General features: G+C 40.9%; 1 long non-coding RNA gene across 2 annotated transcripts in view; it reads left to right on the forward strand.

Moving 5' to 3' along the window:
• The window catches only part of LOC109026020 (uncharacterized), a 69,056-nt gene that overhangs the window by 43,918 nt on the left and 1,640 nt on the right, over positions 1-23,498 (forward strand). Inside the window, exons 2-3 of one of the 2 annotated variants that reach the window (XR_008668744.2) lie at positions 18,121-18,210; positions 18,455-18,574. This is a non-coding gene — a long non-coding RNA (uncharacterized lncRNA). The remainder of the gene's footprint in view (positions 1-18,120; positions 18,211-18,454; positions 18,575-23,498) is intronic. The other variant, XR_002005024.3, reaches the window with a different exon arrangement.

Raw genomic sequence — 23,498 nt, forward strand, 5'->3', positions numbered from 1 at the left:
CTTGCCTTTTGCCATGTGACTTTGTAGTTCCCCTACGAAGAGGTGGAATCCATTTTCCTACCCCTTGATTCTAAGCTCAGCCATGTGACTTGCTTTGGCCAATGGGATGATAATGGATGATATAAACAGAAGCTTTTAAGTAATGCTTGTATATTTCTGTTTGCACTCTTGTCCTCTCCCATGACCATGAAGAAAAACATGTCCAGGCCAGCCTGTTGGAAGATGAAAGATTCATTCATCAAATCCAAGTCATTCCAGTTGTCCCAGCCTTGGCTATCTATGGTCAGCTTACAACCAGCCAACCTTCAGACTTGTGAGACCGACCAGGACAGCAGAGCTGCCCAGCTGCCTAGCCTCCAAAATCCATTACATAATAACTTTCAATTATGTCATCTTTCTGCTAAAATCCAACCTATGAATCAGTTAACCAATCTACCCATCTTTTAATAATTCCATGCTGCCTAAAGATGAAGTACAGATTTTTGGGTTCCTTTCTGGCATGTAAAGACCTTAGAAGTAGCTGCTCCATCCTAAAAACAAGTAAAAATCTGACCAAGCTGAAAAATCAATTCTTTTTAGATCTGTCAGGAAGTGAGGTTACAGGGTAAACCATTGCCCTTAAAACCGGGGAAACAGACAGACAGATAAGAGAATGAAAACTTACCGAAGTAGAAACCCACAAGCAGAAACCTTTATAGAAACCAATGCTGGGATAGGAAAACCTGAACTGTAATTGATTAATTACTAAAAGCTCAGTGTGGACAAATCTGTGAATTAAAAACTCTAGGAGGCTCCTCAGACTTTTTCGAGTCTTACTGCCTGGAGCTCTACTATGTTCTCACAGTGAACATCTCCTCATGGTTCTGGCAGGGGGATGGAGAAAAAGTGGCCATCTTGAAGTATGCCAGAGCATTCTGTTCTCTTTAACAAGGCCTGCCCTCAAGAGAAATTATTTTACCAGATCCTAACCTATCAGGGGTTTCGACAGAGTAACCAAACTGGGGAAAGGGAAATACCTAACTCCAGCAACTTCTATCCACCCTGTCCCATCTAATATGGGGGGAAACTGAGAGTCACTTGTGAAGTTCACAACCTAGAGGCACAGGCTCACTAAAAGACTAAGACCTAATCATAGGACTATATAATCCTCCCCCTACTCCCCACCCTCACCCAACACCTTACTGCTACATCGCTAAAGGTCTATTTACTGCAATTCCTCTCATCTAGTATATTATGTCCAGACTAAAAAAAAAATTACAATACATACTAAAAGGCAAACAACAACAACAACAAAAAACCCAGCCCCACCCCTCCGTTAACCGCCCCCCCACCCCCAAAACAACCCAACAAAACACTATCTGAAGAGACACAGCAAGTGTCAGAACCAGACCTTCATGTGGCAGGATTGTTGACATAATTAGACCATAAATTTAAAACAACTACTATTAAAGTGCTGAGGGATCTGACAGAAAAAGTAGGCAACATGCAAGAACAGATGGATAGAGAGATGGAAGTTCTAAGAAAGATTTACAAAATACTGGAGAACAAAAACACTGTAAGAGAAGTTAAGAATGTTGTTAATGGGCTTACTAGTAGACTGAATACACTGAGAAAAGAATCTCTGAGCTTGATACTTGGAGATTAAACAATACATTTCTAAATAATTAATGGGCCAAGAGAAATTTTAAAATATTTTAATGAAATGAAATTAAATTTAAAATACATAAAATGAAATTAAAATGAAAATACAGCTTATTAAAATTTGCGAGATGTAGTGAAAACAGTGCTTAGAGGAAAATTTATAGCATTGAATGTAGATATTAGAAAAGAAAAAAGATCAACTACTTGTTGATCTTGGATTCTATGCTTTTTACCTGGGTGATGAAATAATATGTACATCAAACCCTCACAACACACAATTTATCTACAGAACCAACCTGCACATGTAGCCCTGAAACTAAAATAAAAGCTAAAAAAAGAAAAGCAGAAAGGTCTAAAATCAATCATCTAAGTATCCACTTTAGATACTAGAAAAAAGAAGAGCATATTTAACCTAAAATAATCAGAAGAAAAGAAATTGCAAAAACTGGAGCAGAAATCAATGAAATTAAAAACAGGATATCAATAGAGAAAATCAGCCAAACCAAAAACTGGTTCTTTGAAAAGATCAGTAGAATCAATAAGCCAGGCTAGAACAGGATAAATAACAAAAAAAGAGAAAGGGCACAAATTACTAATATTAGAAATGAAAGTGGGGGGACATCTCTACAGATCCCATGGACGTTAAAAGGATAATAAAGGAATATCATGAACAACTCCTTGCCCACAAATTTGATAACTTACATGAAATAGAATAATTCCTTGAATGATACAATCTGCTAAGACTCACACAAGAATAAATAGACAATCTGAATAGGCCTATATCTATTAAATTAAATCAATAATTCATAATATACCCAAACAGAAAGCACTGGGTCTAGATGAGTTCATTAGTGAATTCTACCAAACATTTGAGGAAAAATTGTAGCAATTATCTACAACCTCTTTCAGAAGATAGAAGCAGAGGGAACACTTTCTAACACATTCTATGAAGCCTGCATTATTCTACTACCAAAATCAGAAAAGGACATTATGAGAAAAGAAAACTACAGAACAGTATCTCTCAGGAACATAGATGCAAAATCCTCAACAAAATATTAACAAAATGGAATCCAATAATGTATGAAAGAATTACATATCATGACCAAGTGAGATTTATCCCAGGTATGCAAGATTGGTTCAACATTTGAAAATCAATTAATATAATCCATCACATCGACAAACTAAAAAAGAAAAATTACGTGATAATGTCAGTAGATGTGGAAAAAGCATTTGAGAAAATCCAATACCAATTCATGATAAATTCATCAGACTAGGAATAGAGGGTAAATTCCTCTACTTAATGAAGAATATTTATAAAAAACCTACAGCTAACATCATACTTAATGGGGAAAAACTAGAAACTTTCTCACTCAGATTAGGAAAAAAGTAAAGGTATCCCCAATCATCCCTACTTTCCAACATTGCGCTGGAAGTCCTAGCTAGTGCAATAAAACAAGGAAAGAAAATTAAATATATATAGATTGGGAAGGAAGAAATAAAACTACCTTTGCTCACAGATTACATGATTGTTTATGTAGAAAATCCAAAAGAATTGACCAAAAAAACCCCAAAAACTCCTAGAACTATTAGGTTGGTACAAAAACCACATGGCAGAAACTGCAATTACTTTTGCACTAACCTGATAATAAGTATGGCAGTAAGGTTGCAGGATACAAGGTTAATATACAAAAGTCAATTGCCTTTCTATGTACTGGCAATGAAATGGTGGACTTTGAAATTAAAAACACAATACCATTTACATTAGCACCCTCAAAATGAAATCTAACAAAATATATGCAAGATCTATATAAGAAAAACTATAAAACTGATGAAAGAAACCAAAGAACTAAACAAATGGAGAGATATTCCATGTTCATGAATAGAAAGACCGACATTGTCAACATGTCAGTTCTTCCCAACATGATCTATAAATTCATTGCAAACCCAATCAACATTCTAACAGTTTGCAATACAGTTATTGGCAAACTGACTCTACAGGAGAGGCATAAGACTCAGAATATCCAACACAGTATTGAAAGAGAAGAACAAAGTTAGAAGACTAACACTACCTGACTTCAAGACTTACCATAAAGCTACAGTGTGGTATTGGTGAACAAATAGGCAAATAAATCAATGGAACAGAATAGAGAGCCCAGAAATAGACCCATAGAAATATAGTCAACTGATCTTTGGCAAATGATCTTTGACAAAGGCAATACAATGGAGAAAAGATGGCCTTTTCGGGAACTACTAAACATCCACATGCAGAAAAAAGAATCTAGACACAGACCTTACACCCTTCACAAAAATCAGCTCACAGACCCAAACATAAAACACAAAACTATAAAACTCTTAGAATGTCATAAATTTGTTAAACATAGTTGCTGCATTGGCTTCAATTTTTGGGGCCTGACATAAGTTCTTTGAAACCCAGTTGTACCCTGTCACTTTTGGCCTCATTAAAACTTTTTCTGTGTGGTTATTTTTAATATAGCCCACTTGTTCCTCATCTCATTAACCCAAAACCCAACACATTCCATAGCTGCTGCTGATGATGTCAATACCTAATTGTCAACACCAGAATTATGTGAAAAAATCTCCTACTTTGCATGTTTGTTTGTTTTTGAGACAAGGTCTCACTGTATCACCCAGGCTGGAGTGCAGTGGTGTGACTATGGCTCACTGCAGCCTCAACCTTCTAGGCTCAAGCGATACTCCCACCTCAGCCTCCTGAGTAGCTGGGACCACAGGAGGACACCCCTGTGCCTGGCTAATTTTTGTATTTTTTTTGTTGAGACAGGGCTTTGCCAATTTTACATAGGTGGCCAAACTCCTGAGTTCGAGCAATCCACCCACCTTGGCCTCCCAAAGTGCTGGGATTACAGGCATGAGTCACCACACACAGCCTGCCTATGTTTTCTTTAAAGTAGCCAATTCACAGCTCCCATGGGAAAACCTAAGGACTAGCGCCCTTAATAAGGGCATAGTCCCACAGGTCTTCTTTCTCTTCCACTCTCCACCCGATGGTTGAGCTCCCTGCTGCCTCCAGATTTCCTGATGACTTCCTATCAGCACCCCAGTCTCTCTGGTACCTGTAAGTAATACATTTCTTCTATTTTAGGCATTCTGGTTTCAATTCCTCATTCCTCATTGTGCTTCACCTGACACAAGCACTTGAACCTAACTTTCCTCCTGGTCAGCCCTCTCCTAGAGGGTGGCTATCTTGGCTTATTGCTACTCTCAAGAGAGAGAGCTCAGGATCAGATTAGAAAAAAATCACAATGTAGAAGATAACATGGGACAAAATATAGATTGCCTTGGGTTTAGCAATGACTTTTTACATATAATACCAAAGGCGTGATACATGCAAGAGATAATAAGCTAGACTTTATTAAAATTAAAAATGTCAGCCGGGTGCGGTGGCTCATGCCTGTAATCCCAGCACTTTGGGAGGCCGAGGCGGGTGGATCACGAGGTCAAGAGATCGAGACCATCCTGGCCAACGTGGTGAAACCCAGTCTCTACTAAAAATACAAAAATTAGCTGGGCGCGGTGGTGCTTGCCTGTAGTCCCAGCTACTCAGGAGGCTGAGGCAGGAGAATCGCTTGAACCCAGGAGGCAGAGGCTGCAGTGAGCTGAGATCATGCCACTGCACTCCAGCCTGGTGACAGAGCGAGACTCTGTATCACAAAAAAAAAAAAAGAGAGAGAGAGAGAGAAAATGAACAACTTAATTTAAAAATGGACAAAACACTTGAACAGACACCTTGCCAAAGAAGATACACAGATGGCAGATAAGCAAAATAAAAGGTGCTCCACATCACATGTCATTGAGGAAATGCAAATTTAAACAACAATGAGATACTACTACATGCCTATTAGAATGGCCAAAATCCGGAACACTGACAACACCAAATGCTGGCAAGGATATAGAACAATGGGAATTCTCATTCATTGCAGGTGGGGATGCAAAATGATACAGCCATTTGGAAGACAGCCTGTTTTTTGTTGTTGTTGTTGTTTTGTTTTGTTTTTTTACAAAACTAAACATACTTCTACCATATGATCCAGCCATTGAGTTCCTTGGTGTTTTCTAAAAGAAATGGAAATCACCTTTACACAAAAATCTGCACATAGATATTTATAGTAGCCTTATTCATAATTGCCAAACCATGGAAGCAACAAGTTGTCCCTCAGTAGGTGAATGGATAAATAAACCGTGGTACATCCAGACAATGGAATATTATTCAGCATTAAAAAGAAATGACTATCAAGCCATGAAATGACATGGAGTTACCTTAAACGAATATTACCAAATGAAAGAAGTAAATCTGAAAGGTTACATATTGCATAATTCCAGCTATATGACATTCTGAAAAAGGCAAAACTATGGATACAGTATAGAGGTCTCGTGGTCGCCAGGAGTTGGAGAGAGGTAGGAATGAATAGGGGAAGCATGGAGGGTCTTCAGGGCTGTGAAACTATTCTGTATGATATTATAATGGTGGATGCATATCATTGTACATTTGTCCAAATCCATAAAATGTACAACATCAAGAGTGAACCCTAATGCAAACTATGGACTTTGGATGATAATGATGTGTCTGTGGAGGTTCATCAGTTGTAACAAATGTACCACCCAGGTGTGGGATGTTGAGAATGGGGGAGGCTGTCTGTGTGTATGTGAGGTCAGGGAGCATATGGGAACTCTCTATACTTTCTACCTCAATTTTGCTGTGACCTTAAAACTGCTTTACAAAATAAAGTTTATTTAAAAGGTGGGGGAGGGGAAACAAATAAAACAAATCACTAACAACAACAACAACAACAAGAACAAGATTAAGTACAGATCCTGAGCCTTGACAGAGCAGCCCCAGAAAACTTTGCTTTCTCAAGGTCCCACCACAAACCTCTGCTCTAGCCTAAGCAGCCTATTTAAGGTGCCCCAAATATCCCTTGTCCTTTCCCAGCATCTTCCCAGCTCACAATGTCCTCTTCCCCCACCCCTACCCTGTCACTCAACCACATTCTTCAGCGTTCGGTGTTGGTTCTACCCCTCTGGGAGAACTTCTTAACTCATCCTCACTAGAAGGGATGTCTCCGGCCTCTGCACTCCCCTGCACCCGGGCCAGTCATCTGGCTCTTAACGTTGGCTACCCTGTGGAGTTAGGTAGAGCGCATGGTTTTTATGGATGTGTAGTAGTTCTCTAGTGTGCAAATTCTTTCAGAACATGTATTTTGCTGTATGATTTGTGTCATTGCCCTCAGACTTGTTCGTATTTAATTCAAGGATTAAATCAAAATATCAAAACTTACATTAAAATTTCAAAGCAATAAGTGGCCACAAAGCTTCCACACTGGAAGATGCATCTCACAGTCCCTCAGTGTTATAGTGTCACTGGTGGGAATGACTCTGAAGCAGCATGCAGAGCCACCTTCTGGGCTCCAAGGTGATGAGCCCCTGGGAGTTACTATTCCTGCCTCCTTAGTGAAGACCTCGGGCTCTTCAGGATTTTCTAAGGGGGTCGCTTTAGTCTGTAAAACCTTACATGGCTTACTACCAGAGGGGTCACCCCTCTGTATGCTCACCCTGGGAAGAGTGAGATGAATTCACTTCCAAGACTAATGATCTGAGAGCCTTTTCCTGGGGCAGCAGGCTCTCCGATCTGGCAGCTGTCCTCTTCCCCTGTTGCTCTGCTGCAGTGATTTGCAACTAGGCAGATTTGACGGTGGGGGTGGGAGAGAGCGTGCAAAAGCGCCCCCATTGACCTCATGTCCCCTTCCCCACCTAGCCTCAATCACACCCATACTGACTGAGAACTATGGCTCCAACAGTTAAGCCTTTAAGGTGAGGGAACACTGTTTTCTCAACTAGGCATATTCGGCTAGAAATATCAGATCCTTTTCAGTGTACCTTAATTTTACAAATATTTCAGGTGAAAGTTACTTTGCCCTTGCCCCAAATTACTTGAGCCATGATCTCAATCTGATCATTTTATTTTAATAGTCCCAACCTTAGAATGTTCAAATCCACCTTATTCTGTAGAGAAGTCCATGTGTCCACAGAAACACCATGTTTCTTTGTCCTTGTGAGTCTGAATAATTAAACAGGATTTTGATGGCGTGTGTGCCATGTGTATTTATTGTGCACACAGGTAGATACATGCATAACATATTAATTGAATTATTTTAAAAGCATAAATATTTTGCTGGGTTACAGAAACACACACTAAATATCTAAATCTACAAACTGCTGACAAACAGCACCTTTTCTAACAAAAGAGAGCAGTTTAATAACAGTGTTAGAAAGCTGGCAATATGTTTGCTAAAATCTTTAATTAGGGACAGGCTTTCCCAGAGGCTTCTGAAGGCAAAAGGTGTAAATGGAGAAACTGTCCCAGCCTGCATGCTCCACGGTGGCTGTGTTCCGAGCACAGATGGGCTGGTGAGGAAACTGTGAATGGACAAATGATAACAGACTACTCTGTAATTCCAACATCAGCTCATTAGCAATCTGTCAGAGATTTTAATATTTATACTGGTAAAAATGCAGAAATCACACGATCGTTACGCGACAGTGTGTGTGTCTCACTGAAAAGGCCATTATCAACGGATTGGCATAATGGCTATTAATAAAACAAAAATGTCGCGGGAAGCACAGGCGTTTGGATGCTTTGTGCTCGTTAGAAAATGATGATTTTGTGTGCTTTTAGGCCATAACAGGAAGCTGAGATAACAATGGTTTCATGATGGAAATCATTAATAAATAAACAACCAGGCCAGCATGGTGGAAAATGTGAAGGACATGAAGCCATACCAGTTTCCAAAAGATGAACGGTGACATTTCTCAGTTCTGAAAAAGCCTCTGTGTCAGCAACTTTAAATTCCCTTGGATCACAAACCTGGTTTCCAAATGATTTTAAACTTGCTAGTCAGCGGGTTCAAATAGTTGCCATTGAAAACATATCTATTTAGAATGCATGTACACAATGAGCTGAAACTGATGAAGAATCAGGGTTTAGTCTCTGAAGGGAGAAAGAGAATGAACATATATGAAGTATCTATTGTATACCAAGTAGTTTATATTTGGAATCTTGTTTAATTTTCACAAAAATCGAGTGAGATATTTCTCCCATTTTACAGGTGTAGAAGTAGCTGAGCCCCAGAGAGATTATGTGACTTCATGAAGATAGTACGGCTGGTTAAGTGGAGACAATTTTATTTGAACTCGGTTCTTTAGGGTTGCAAAGCTAATCTTTTTTTTCCATTGCATTATACTGCCTATCAAGTTGTCTATCATGTACACTGGGGAGTAGCCTTTTAGGATCCTCATTACCTTACTATGGACAGGCACAAGGGCCCCAGAGACTCAGGGCTCAACTTATATGAAGGCATCCTTTTTTTATTTTATTTTATTTTTTTTGAGATGTGGTTTTGCTCTGTCTCCCAGGCTAGACTGCAGTGGTGTGATAACAGCTCACTGTGGTCTCAACCTCCCAGGCCTCAGCCTCCCAAGTAGCTGGTCTGACAAAGCCATCCAATTTTAGTGGCACAAATGGACACTGACTTATTTGAAGTATATACTTTAAAATTTCTTTTTGGGGAATAGTTCTGCTTCAATATTGAGAAATGTCTGCACCTGATACAAAGAGTTAAGCTAATGATCTGTGAAATCTAGTCAAAAAATTTTTGAAAGAAAAGAGTTCTTATATTATGATTCTATAAAGCTTAAAAATAAGTCAGGACAATGAAAACGGTTAGAAATCAGGATGATGATTTCCCCTGGAGAGAACAGTGACTGCAAGCAGGCACCGGGGGACTTCTGGGATCAGGGTATTGCTCTATTTCTTTTCTTTTTCTTTTTCTTTTTTGTTTTTTTGAGATGGAGTCTTGCTCTGTTGCCCGTGCTGGAGTGCAGTGGCATGATCTTGGCTCACTGCAAACTCTGCCTCCCAGGTTCAAGCAATTCTCCTACCTCAGCCTACTGAGTAGCTGGGATTACAGGCATCTGCCACCATGCCTGGCTAATTTTTGTATTTTTAGTAGAGACAGGGTTTCACCATGTTGGCCAGGCTGGTCTCGAACTCCTGACCTTGTAATCTGCCCGCCTCGGCCTCCCAAAGTGCTGAGATTACAGGCATGAGCCACTGAGCCTGGCCTTGCTCTATTTCCTGATCTAAATGCTGGTTACACCACTGTGTTAACTTTGTGAAATTTTGTTGAGTTTGTAAATTTAGGATTTGAACACATTCCTGCATGCATATCCTACTTCCGTAGCATTTACCAGAAAAAATAGAGGACAAAATTTTTTTCCTAACATGATTTAAATTGGAGTCCTGCCTGTTCAATTTTCGTATTTTGTGGCCATGGGCAAAATTATTCTTTTATGTGAAGCTTGTAATTGGAAGTCCTCCTTCTGGAGTTTGGAGACTATAAGCTGGGGAATATGTCTCCCTTGTCCATGTGGGTGAGTATGTGTATGCTCATTTAAACGTGCTCATATCCTGGAAATGGAGAAATACCTGTGTTCTTTTACTGCCATCTTTCAAATTCCTGAGAAACCTAAAATGGGAATGGAATGTTAGTCAAGTGCAAATTTTATACAAGTGAGCTTGGGGATGGAGCTGTCTTATTTGGTGACCCCTTATTGGTAGCAATTTCCGGTGCAAATGGCAAGGGCAGGCACCCTCTCCTCTCAGGAACCAACATCTCCAGCCAGCATGTTGAACTCACTCTCACCTTGTGTCTTCACCCCATCCCTGCTCAGTTCTTATTGCCAGGCTCTGCTGGAAGAGCCAAGGCAGGAGGATGTCTGCATCCCACAGACATCTGAAGGGCTGATTCTGAGGGCTCTTGAACAGACTCAACCTATTCATTTGTGCCTCAAACATATTTCCTACCTTACAGTACATGCCTATCTTAATGATCTAAACTTTTTTTAATCACCAAGATAACTACAAACAAGGTAGATTGTTGAAATGCTGCACTGCATTCACTAGGTCACTTCTGGAACTTTATCTTAAGGAAATCATTAGACAAGTTTGCAAAGATATTTCTCAATGTGTGGTTTGAGGACTACCAATATCCATATCGCCTGTAGTGCTTGATAAAATGCAGCTTCCTGGGTCTTATGCCTCTCTTATTGAAGATGTGAGGCTCATGCATCTATATTTTAAAAGAGCCTCAGATAATTCTTAATCACATTTAAGCTTGAGGATCACTAATGTACAGGGATGTTATTGCAATATTGTTTAAAAGAGGAACAAGAGGGAGCAGGGAGCCTAAATGTTCATCAGAGGAGGATTAGTTAAAATAATGATGATACAATGACATTCTGCAGCTTTAAATATGTAATATAGATCCATATTTATTGACATGGAAAAATGTTCACAGTATATTGCTGGATGCAAAAAGGACATGTTGTCTGATAATATTTTTGTTTCTAAATATGCATTTGGGTGAGGCCAGAATATCAACAGTGCTTATCTCTGGATGATACTTTTATTTTTCATTGTTTTCTCCTATGTTTTCTGTTTGTTTTTTTGTTTTGCAGTAAGCATTTGTTACTTTTATAATCAAATAACTCCAATAAAGCTATTATAAAAACCAGAAAAAGAAAACTATTTGATTTCCTAAGCAAGTACTTCCAGTGTACTATTCCAGTGAAATTTGTGTATGGTTAATTCAGAAGATCGCAATAGCTGTCTGATCCTCTTAACATATGAAATATCTAAAAGACATGTCTGTGTTGGTCCATGAGATCAGTCAATATTGCCAATGGACTAAAACCTTCTGAACCCAAGAGTGACTTTATAGCTGATGTTTATATCACAGATATTTTTACTCATTAGAACTAGTGCTTTTTGCAGGGGATAAGAATAGTGAAGAGGGCTGGGAAATGCATACTGTGATTTGGGGAAGTGTATCTGGTGCATAAAGACTGTCCAACTCTTGTATTTAGAAGATTTGCAGCAGTGGAAGAGTCCTGAAGAAATCGAAGGGTCAGTGAACTGCAGTTGTATCCTGCTTTTTATGCTTGCTTTCAATCCTTTACCCTTAAAAGTGTTTTGTTCTTCTTCTTCAGCTTTGTCTTATAATGAAAAAGATAGGGAATGAGATCCACTGAAAATTCTAGGATTTTGCCTCTCAGACCACAATCTTGAGAGTACATTTTTCCTAATCCAATCTGTTTTAAATGTTGTCAGGAAGTACCATAATTGGTTGTGGTAAATGACACTGGAACCACATTGCTACTCACTCTGGAAATGATATGAGCTCAGCGTGCTGCTGATCAAATGCATTTCTGCATTAAAACTATTACAGGCAGAATGCCTCAATGGGATTCTTTCCTCCTAATAGTTTTCCAGGGTTTGTGCTGAAAGTGTTCTGTCAATCAAGCCTGAAAATCAGCTTAACACTCTGACTTGGGTTAATAAAATGCAGCTGCCAGGATCTCAGCTCAGAGGCCACTGTTCCCTGGTTCCAACATTATCAAGCCCCACTAAAAATGCCTCATTATAATTGATACTCACTGATAATACACTTTTTTTTATTGCAAAGAATGCCTCCAGAAAGACTTTGCCTTACATAAAGCCTGCTAGAAGAGAGACCCCATATCAAAGACAGATAGCTAAGAGGAAGTAGTACAGGCTAAATGTATTTTCACAAGTACCCGGGGGACAGACTTGGTGCAGATTCTGACTTTCCTGGGTGGCTTGGATAATGCACCAAGAATTGATACTCAAATAAGGATATGGCCCAGATTATATGGTTGTGAAAGAGGCTCTGATAGCACTGTCACCAATTAATGGGAAAATGAGATTCCAAATGAAAAGACTTATTTTACTAAGGAAAACAAGATGTCATAATGCAGAAAGCCCATGACAACTGACATGCCAGTGAGAAGAGAAAACGTCCCTTGAATCACTAAGTCACTGCTTTGCTGGAGAGTCCATATCACTGTCTCTTAGTTCTTCTAAGATTCAGACTTCTGGGCCAATTGATTCTAACTCTCTTCAAATAGAAATATTTCTCCTCTAGTTTCACGGACAGAGGCACTCACACAAAAACAACCCACATTAAAAGGACATTAGGGCCATCAAAGTGCTGGAGGGAAGCATGATGGCTTTCAAACTAATTCTACTTTCTAGAAAGTTTCTGCTGGCTGTCTCTGAGGAGGGAGAAAATGAAATAAACACAGCCCTGGTGTGGGGGGTGGTATTTCCACCCAGTGAATTCTCATCATGGTAGAATACCACAAAGGTGGACAACCAAGTAGGAAACTGAGAAAGGAACATTGTTAATTATACTCCCGTGTTGTTTATTTGAGAGTTTCTGTTCAGACAACTGGAGTGACTTTCCAGGAAGGGAGAAGGAAACGGTTTTTCGTGGCTGGTAGAGCTATTGTTAGGAAAGCTTTAAGGAGGTACTTTGGGCACAGTCTTCTTCACACAACCAAAATGGCTCTGGTGGCTGCAGGATCACATGACATTATGAGGGAACGCTTGACTCCATTACATTTGCTTCACATTCCCTTTCAAACATTAATTGCCTCAATTTCCCTGGTCAAGTGAAAAAAAAATAAGCATACACACATTTATCATGTTATTGTTTTATTACTTTGGCTGTACTTCTTCCAAATGTGTTTTTATTCAGGTTATATATTCTAGCACACACTGCCCCCATGTGCAGTGAGGAGCAGACCCCTTACACTCTCCTTAGGATGATTTATGACTGATACATATTGAGGACTTGTGTGCTGCAGCCCGTACTGAGCTCTTCATAAACATTCTCTCCACCTGATCCCCATATGACTGTGTGAAGTTGATAATGTTCTTTTTAGTCCTAATTTACAGGGAAATTGAGTAAGAGGAAGGTTGAGTAACTTGCTCCAGATTATCCAGCTGGTGAGCAGATCCTGACCTGGTCTATCTACAAAGCACTGCTCCTTCACTGCTATTCTCTACACCTGCTGGCTGATGATGTTCTATACTCGAGCTTCTCCCAGTATGAATTAGTGGCCTATAGTCAGTAGTTCCTACATGTGGCATTTCTAGGAAAAGGAACTATCCCTATCCCCAGAACAAGCCCTAGGTTACACTTGGATCCAGGCCTACTTTGAGAGATTGTTGCCACTGAAGGGGAGACAGCCTACTAAAGACAGAGCTCTAGCTTCAAAATTGGAGAGATCAGCTTTCAATTTTGGCTTTCATATTTACTAGCTGTGTGATCTAGGTCAAATAATTTAACCTGCCTGAACTTCAGCAACCCAGCACTATGTTTAACGTGGAGAGAGCTAAAAAGTCATTAGGGACATACGAGCCCTAGATTACACTTAGGCTCTGTGCTTCTAAAAATCCGACTCCTCTGGGGAGTCGGAAGTGAGAATACAATGAGTGTGTTTGGGAGAAAGATATAACAGAGTTGATACAAGGTGGGCAATAGTGATGCTACCCACCTCTCCTAAGCAGACCTCACCAGTTGAGCAGGGCACCATTTTGTGATGAGTCTGGTTTCAGTGTCAGAATTCTTCTCAAGGGTTCCAAGCAGTTCAATGGAGTTGGTGCTCAGAAAGAATCCTATTTATTATCCCATGCATAGGGATATCAAAAGAGGATCTGCACATGGGGAGGAGTAAAATAATAAGGTAAAGGATCTGAAAAAGAAGAAAAGAAGTGGAACTGTGAAACTTGAACCTTATTTTTATCTCATTTTGTTTATGATTTAAAAAATAATCCTTCTCACATTAATAAAAGTGGATTTCATAGTAGGAGTGGGATCCTCAGTTGGAAACTAACACTGGTGACTACTTTACATAGATTATCACCTGTGAGCAGTAAAACAGCCCAGGAAGGGAAGATTAGTAGCCCCATGATACAACTGAGGAAACTGAGGCTCAGAAAAGTAGAGTAACTTGCCCAATACCACAAAATTATCGAGTGGGACCATCTAGCACCAAATGTGGCCCTCTTTCCACAACACCATCACAGGACCATGCAACACTGAGTTCTAGGCCTTTTGCAGTTAACTCAAACCCATCTATTTTCCCCTGGCTTCCCTGGGTTCCCAGTAGCTGGGCCCACTGATCTCTCTACCTGGCATGGTAGAGAGGGGTTTGAGACAGAGCCAAGGGGTTTGAGACAGTGTTCCCTGCAAAGTATTGCAGGAAATTTGATACTAGAAAAAGGTCACTTAATGTAATTCCACTTAAAATGGGTTTCCCAAGTTCTACTGTATTAAAAAAAAAGAGGTTGGACTAGGACCTTGTCTTGAAAATGAAATGAAAATTTATGAAAATAGGTGTTCTAGGAATTAAATCTGTGGCAACCGTGTAATTCATGAATGAATGAATAATAAACAATAAGTCTAACTTGAGGACTTCACTTTTTTATTTTTATAGATTTAGAGGGTACATGCACAGTTTTGTTACTGGATATATGTGTAATAGTGAAGTAACTGTAATTTGAGGAAACAAATTACCTCAAGTCTTCGTGGCATAAAATGATGAAGTATTATTATGCTCACAGATTCTGTGGGTCAGGAACTTAGCCTGGGCACGGCACATGACTCTGTGACTCTTCACCATCACTTTCATTGATGTCAAGAAATCTTTCTCACCCACTTAGCTTTGTAACTGTAGTAACTCCGATCATGAGTATTTCTCTTAGGAATTTCCCAACTTTAGCTCTGCCTCTTCCCTCCCTGATTGCAGTGCCTTATCCCTGTGCACTGCACTTCGGGGTTATTTCTACTTCCGTAAGCTTAGTTCTGCCCCTTGCCTCTGACTACGCTCTGTGCCTTCAGCTAGCCTTCATTCTGTTTCTGACATCTGTCTTGACCCCTATGGCCCTGCTTTGTTTAAGGCAGTTTTCCTCCTTGGGGCCTGGACCCTGCCATAGGACCAACCCAATAGGTTGAACCTGTCCCCTGTGGAGAGATGGCCCTGGCCCTGTCTGCCAACCTGGGCTCTGAGCCATTCCCTTGTTTTCCTTTTCCTGTTCTCAGCTCACATATTGGGGCACTTTGCTCGAATGAGCTCAAGGAAGGAAAACACCTAGTCCCACGGCTGACTCACAATGGGCACTAAATTAAATGCTAGAATTCCCTTGCTCAGCAAGGCCCCTGACTGGAAATGACCACATTCCCTGGACACTGGGTCTTGACCACTTATCAGAACCCATTCTATCTATGCTGCCCGTGCCTCCAGCTCCAGTGCGTTGATTTTTGAATCAGCCTTTCCCCTCATAGTGTCTGCATTACTGCTGAGAGGTCTGCTGAACCTAATCACAGATCTTCCTCAGACACCTTGAAACAAATGTCTGAAGAGCCCAGAACAATTTCACACTAAAATTCTCTTTCACTCAACAAAGATATATTGATGATTCAGGCGCTGGGCTTCTGAGGTTCCAGGCCTGGACTAGAAACTGGCGATACTGTGGTGAACACAGTTCCAGCCTTGCCTCTCCTGTTACCCTTCAACTCTTGCTGGCCACGCGTGGGGTGGCTCATGCCTGTAATCCTAGCACTTTGAGAGGCCAAGGCGGGTGGATCACTTGAGGTCAGGAGTTTGAGACCAGCCTGGCCAAGGTGAAACCCCGTCTCTACCAAAAATACAAAAAATTAGATTACAGGTGCACGCGTGGTGGTGTGCACCTGTAATCCCAGCTACTTGGGAGGCTGAGGCAGGAGAATTGCTTGAACCTGGGAGGTGAAGGTTGAAGTGAGCCGAGATCGTGCCACGGCACTCCAGCCTGAGCCACAGAGCGAGAGTCCATCTCAAAAAACAAACAAACAAACAAAAAAACAAAAAAACCTCTTGCCCCCACCCCCATTCCAGGGAGCCATGCACAGTTCCTACACTCTCTACTCCTGTCCTCTGCCATCTTCAGCCAGTCCTGCTTTCTACTCTTGTTCTAATTGCTTTTCTGTGTCCTCTATTTGACATCCACACAAGAGAAGAGTGTGTCTTCTCCCCACTCCACTGAATCAGTGCTGGGATGATATTCCTTTAGAACTCGACTGTTCCTTTCCAAAGTTTCTAAAGTCCTCAAGTGAGAGTTGAGTAAGAGATACCGGAGACTTCAAAAGGTGGGAGAGTGGGAGGAAGTAAGGGATGAGAAATTACTTATTGGGTACTGATATGGTTTGGCTCTGTGTCCCCACACAAATCTCATCTTGAGTTGTAATTCCCATGTGTAATCCCCACATGTCAAGGGAGGGAAGTGATTGGATTATGGAGGCAGTTTCCCCCATGCTGTTCTTGTGACAGGGAGTCTCACGAGATCTGATGGATTTGCAAGTGGCAGTTTTTCCTGTGCTCACACTTCTCTCTCCTGCTGCTTTGTGAAGAAGGTGTCTGTTTCCCCTTCTGCCATGACTGTAAGTTTCCTGAGGCCTCCCAGCTCCCTGCCATGTGGCACTGTGAGTCAATTAAACCTCCTTTGTTTATAAATTACCCAGTCTCAGGTAGTATCTTCATAGCAGTGTGAAAATGGACGAATACGGGTACAATGTATACTTCTTGAGTGATGGTTACACTAAAAGCCCAGACTTCACCACTACACATATATCCAGTAACAAAACTGTGTGTGTACCCTCTAAATCTACAAAAATAAAAAGTCCTCAAGTTTGACTTATTGTATATCATTCATTCATTCATTCATTCACCTATCAAATATATGTTGTGGCTTAAAACAACAACAATTTGTTAACTTACAGTTATGGAGGTCAGAAGTCTAAAGTGGGTCTCACTTGACAAAAGTCAAGATTTTGACAGACCCATATTCCTTTCTGGAGACTCTAGGGGAATCTGTTTTCTTGCCTTTTCTGGCTTCTAGAACCTGCCCACATTCTTTGGCTAGTGGCCCCCTTCCATCCTCAAAGCCAGCAGCGGCTGGTCAAGTCTTTCTCATGATGTTATCTTTCTGGTTCTGACCCTTCCATCTCCCTCTTCGCCATTACGGACCCTTTTGATAACATTAGGCCCACCTGGATAATCCAGGATAAACTCTTTATTTTAAAATCAGCTGATCAGTCACCTTAATTCCATCTGCAACCTTAATTCCTTTTTGCCATGGAACATAGCATACTCACAAGTCCCAGGGTATAGGACACAGACATCTGGGGGCAAGGGACAAGGTTGTGCCTATCACTCCTACTCTTAGAGTTTTTTTATTTAGTATGTTCATGGAGGGGCCTAGGAATTTGCATTTCTAACAAGTTTTCAGATGATACTGATGCCAATGATCCAGGAACACACTTTGAGAACCACTGGTGATATGGTTTGGATTTGTCCCCGCCCAAGCCTCATGTCAAATTGTAATCCCCAGTGTTGGAGAAGGGGTCTGGTGGGAGGTGACTGGGTCATGAGGGTGGATTTCCCCCTTGCGGTTCTCATGATAGTGAGTGAGTTCTCACGAGATTTCGTTGTTTAAAAGTGTGTAGCACTTCCCCTTCACTCTCTCTCTCTCTCCTGCCCCAGCCATGTGAAGATGTGCCTGCTTCGCCTTCCATCATGACTGAAGTTTCCTGAGGCCTCCCCAGCTATGCTCCCTATACAGCCTGCAGAACGGTGAGCCAATTAAACCTCTTTTCATTATACATTACCCAGTCTCAGGTATTTTCTTTTTTTTTCTTTTGAGATGAAGTCTTGATGTGCTGCCCAAGATAGAGTACAGTGGCACAATCTCGGCTCACTGCAACCTCCGCCTCCCGGGTTCAAGCAATTCTCCTGCCTCAGCCTCCTGAGTAGCTGGTATTACAGGTGCATGCCACCACATCTGGCTAATTTTTTTTTTTTTTTTTTGTATTTTTAGTAGAGATGGGGTTTCGCCATGTTGGCCAGACTAGTCTCGAACTCCTGAGCTCGTGATCTACCCACCTCGGCCTCCCAAAGTGTTGGGATTACAGGCGTGAGCCACTGCGCCTGGCCTCAGGTATTTCTTTACAGCAGTGCAAAAATGGATTAATACAACTGATTTAGAAACTCTGTTCACTTAACATTTTAATTCATTCAGTTCTATGTGCCCAACACTATAGCAGATGCTGGGGATGGTGCCTGCCAATTTTAAAAAGCCCGTAATCTAACAAAGGGAGCAAACAATTTCAATTTGGTGTAATATATATTCTAAGAGTGCAAATGGAAAGTGCTAAGTGTGCAAAGTGGTAAGCATTCCTAGAAGACAGAGCAACTAACAGGAGCAAGGGAGGCTTCACAGTGTAGGTGACGTTGGATATTAAAAAATAAGGAGGACTTTGGGAGGCTGAGGTGGGTGGATCATGAGGTCAAGAGATTGAGACCATCCTGGCCAACATGGTGAAACCCCATCTCTACTAAAAATACAAAAATTAGCTGTGTGTTGCGGCACGAGCCTGTAGTCCCAGCTACCCAGGAGGCTGAGGCAGGAGAATTGCTTGAACCCAGGAGGTGGAGGTTGCAGTGAGCCAAGATCGCGCCACTGCACTCCAGCCTGGTGACAGAGTGAGACTCTGTCTCAAAAAATAAAATAAAATAAAATAAATAAATAAAAAATAAGGAGGAGATTTCTAGAGAGTTGAGGGGGGTAGAATATTGCAGGTATTGGGAATACCATATGAAAAAGATCATGACGTGTGTAGGGAACGGGGAGTAGCTCTGTGTAGTTGGAGTGGATAGTTCATTGCACTGTAGAAAACTTGGGAGTTGACACTAGAAAAATAACATATGCCACATTAAGGAATAGAGTGGGCTTGTCTGAGTTGCCTGCCCAGCCCACACTGTCTTCTCTGAGAACATTCTTCTCTACAGCTTCCACTGAAGATGTGGGCCTCCACCGCTGTCATGTTTTGTCCATATAACCTCACCCCTTCATGGTCACAGCCAATTGAGCATTTGGCTCATGAGATAAGCCAATCAGATTTTCTTTCTCAATAATTTGTTCTGAGAGATATGATGGTTAGGTAGGCTTGGATTAAAAATGTGTATAGGGGGCCATGTGCATTGATGAACACGCAGAGAGAGACAGGGTGGGAAAGTCTTCAGAATAATGGGGTAAAGTCAAAGAAAGAAGCAGAGATAAGATATTGAAGGCAGTGAGAGAAGAGCCAGCACACGGGGGACTCTGTCCCTGACAACTCCCCTGCTACCTGGCCATACTTCTTGCTTCATGAGAGTCCCCTATTTCCTGATAATAAAACTTCTTTTTATTAAAATGAGAGGGAGTACTTTTTTTTCCCAAAGGGTTTAGATTTTATCTTGGCAGAAATGAGCCAGTGGAAGCGTATAAGGCAAAGGAATAACAGATTTGCATTTCAGAAGATCTCTGGCTGCAGAAGAGGGTCAGGGGAGCAGACGAAAGGCTCTGCATTGGCCTGGGCAACAGAGGTTGACAGTCTAAACTCAGGCAGTAGCAAGGACTTGAGGAAGGGGTGACTCTGAGAGATACTTGGGGTGTAGAATTGATAGGACTTAATGTTTTGGGTTGTATGAAGTCGAGGTCAGAAGGAGTTAAGGACAGTCCTCTGTTTTCAGCTTGATGAATTGAAATAATTGAAAAGCTGTTAACAAAGAAAGTGAAGACAGAATTACATTTTGGAAGAAAGATATTAAGCTCAGTTGAAGACATATGTTGTGTTTGAGGAGCCTATGGCAATATCCAGTAGGCACTGACACTATACCTGCGGGTTAAAAGGGGGTTAGAATAAAGATGGATATAGGTGGTATTCCCCTAACTAGATTAGATTCTGGAAAGAATTTAACATGAGAAGGAAGAAAAGGGAAGAGACAACAGAAACATTAACATTGACAAGCCAGAGGACAGACACCAGCCAGCCAAGGGACCTGAGGAGGAATGGCCAGAGGAATAGAAGGAGACAGGAGAGAGTGAACACAGGCATTAAGGGAGGAGAGTTTTAAGCAGGAGAAAATAGCCATACAGGTCAAATTGTGCAATGAAGTTAAGTAAGATGACAGCTGAAAGTTCATAGTATTTGATATTTGATCCACTGTTGTCTTTAAAGAGAATAGTTCCATCAAAAAGGAGATGGCGGGAATAAGATGAGGTCATCTTGGGTGAGGAGTGAGTGGTTGGTAAGGAAGTAGCCAAGGCTAGTGATAACGACCCTTTCTGGAAGTTTGGATGTGAAGGAAAGGAGACACTTAGGCCGAAGCTTAAGGATGAAGAGAGATATTGTAGGATTATTACAAAACGGACCCTAATTCTCCATCCCTCCCTGAATCCACATCCGTGTGATGTGACTTTGCAGCTCCTCCCATCAAAAAGTAGAGTCTATTTCCTTGCCCCTGGGTTGGACTTGTGACTTGGTTTTGCCAATAAAATGAGGAAGAATTGGTTTTGTGCCAATTCAAGAGGTCTTGTATTTCTGCTTTCTCTCTCTCTCTGCCTCTTGAAATCCTGCCCAGCAACCATGAGAATAAGCCTGAGCTAAATTGCTGGATGATAAGTGATCAGTGTCCCAGTCACCCACTTCACCATAACTAATAACCTGCTTAATTGCCAGGCATGTGAGCGAGCTCGCCCTTGACCAGCCTGCCCTAGCTGACCCCCCAGCTAACTGCACCCTCATGAGGGTGTGTAGTCACTATTTCGGGCCCAGCTGAAATCAACTGAGCCTGGCCCAGATGACTTATCAACTTGTGAATAAAGTTCTTTCTGTTTGAAACCACTGTTTTGGGGTGCTTTGCTTTTACATCAATAGGTTACTGATTGAAGAGATTGCTGAAAGATTTTTATAATTTTGCATTAGCATGGAGGAGATTTGAACATATTTGCACATATGGGGAAAAGACAGATTTAAGATTCAAGAAAGAGGGGTAAGCGATGGGAGAAAGGGATGTGATCAAAAGCTCAGGTGGGAGATTAGCCTGGGAAAAGACAGAGTGCCTCTTTTACTTTCGAGATAAGAGAACAAAGTAGGGATGGGAGTAGACATCCTGGACTGAAATTCAGTGCATCACTAGGGCTGTGGCTGTCAACTGTGAACATGGTGGTAGTTTCTCTAGCTGTATCTTGGGACATGCTCACATGTAATATCCAACCAAAAATTAACTCTCCAAACTCATGCATTTCCACATCTGTCAAAGCTAAAAGGGGCATCTGAGACAGATTTCCTTTTGTTTTCACTGGCGTGTCAAATGCCACAGTGACAGCAAAGGAATAATCTTCAGTTTGTGTATAATGAGGTCTGAAATTTCCGTCTCCACATATTGATCATGAACCTTATTTCACTAGATAAACTGACAGCAGAGTCTCAGGTACTTAAACAAAATTTTGAAGAAAATCAACATTACCACCCACATCTATGGCTTTTTTTTTTCCTACTGTCACTTTCATGGTTCAGTTATTTTGTCTATATGCAGTGATTTCCAGTTTTTTCTGGATTCCTCAATAGTCAAATCTTTCCTCAATCCTACATATATGCTCCTACATCCTTAAAAATATGATTTAATAGAAAGACAACTGGTTTGGCAGGCAGAAAAACTGAGTTCTAATCTTAACTCTGCTGTTAACTAGCAAAATTATCTAGGCTAAGTCTCTTAACCTCAGCTTTCTTATCTGAAAAATTTATTCCTCCAATAGGTATTTATTGAGCAGGCATTATGTGCCAGACACTATTCGAAGTGTTCAGGATATATCAATGAAAACAACGAGGCCTCTGCCCTCAGGGAGCTTACATTCTAGAGGAATCAGACCATGAAAAACATACACAAAAGACAGGATAATTATATTATATAATTGCAGGTACAAAGTGTTATGAAAAAATTAAAAATAAACTGGGAGTGGGGACAGGTTGCAGGTCAGGAGAGACCTCTGAGGAGGTGACTAGAAGGAGGTGAAAGGGTTACTATGAGGGTGTCTGGAGGAAGAATATTCCAGAAAAAATTCCTAACAATGTTTCCTCAGTTTTTTTTTCCCCTTTAGATTCCATTTATGCTTGTTTACCTCAGTGAAGATTTACAATATGTACGACCATTAGGCCAGTCTTGTATACTATTCCATACATTTCTTTGAATAGCCAACAAATGACCAACTATTCCCTCTAGAGCTAGCCCCATGGGTCCTAGGTACAAGAGCCTGTTGCCTTGTATTTACTTTCAGGGACTTCTGTGTGGTATTTTCCACTGGAAAGGTCAGGTTTATACTATATCAAACATCACATGAGGATTGCCTATGCACATTTCTACCTTGCATAGGGTAGCTAAAGCAGGCAAATGTATTTTTAAAAAGACACAACTCTTGAGAAAGTCACTACTATTTCTGCAAACCTCTAATGTGTCAGATGCTTTACATTCTTTATCTCCCCTGATGGTCACAACACTCCTCCCTCCCTCTAATGCTAATGAGGTTAGCAGTTTTCTAACTTTACAGATGAGAACATGGACATTCAGAGAGTTTCAGAAACTTACCTGTAGTCACATAGCTAGTAAGTTTCAAAGCCAGGATTTGATTCCCAAGTGTACGTTCTTTCCACTATCCCACACTGCTTCTTTTGTTTTTGAAGACTCTTTGATCTAGCTGGGAAGCCAGATGCATATGTATATGAGACAATCAGAGAGTCATTTTAAGGCAAGTAGCACAGTGGTTAGGAGCTTGGGCTCTGCAGTCAGGCAGCCGGGGGTCAAATTCCAACTCTGCTACATCACTATGTGATCATAGGTAAGCTCCTTAACTTTTCTGAGCCTCTATTTCTTTATTTATAAATATGGATCATATGAGGATCCATCTGATAAAGTTGTTGGAGGATTCAATGAAATAATACATGTAAAGTGCTTAGCATGGCATCTCTTAAATAATTGCTAATATATGTTAACAGTAATTCTCATACATTGTTGATGCATTTTTTAAAAGTATATATACTTAT

Source organism: Gorilla gorilla, chromosome 1, assembly GCF_029281585.2.
Source record: "Gorilla gorilla gorilla isolate KB3781 chromosome 1, NHGRI_mGorGor1-v2.1_pri, whole genome shotgun sequence".
Classification (NCBI taxonomy): domain Eukaryota; kingdom Metazoa; phylum Chordata; class Mammalia; order Primates; family Hominidae; genus Gorilla; species Gorilla gorilla.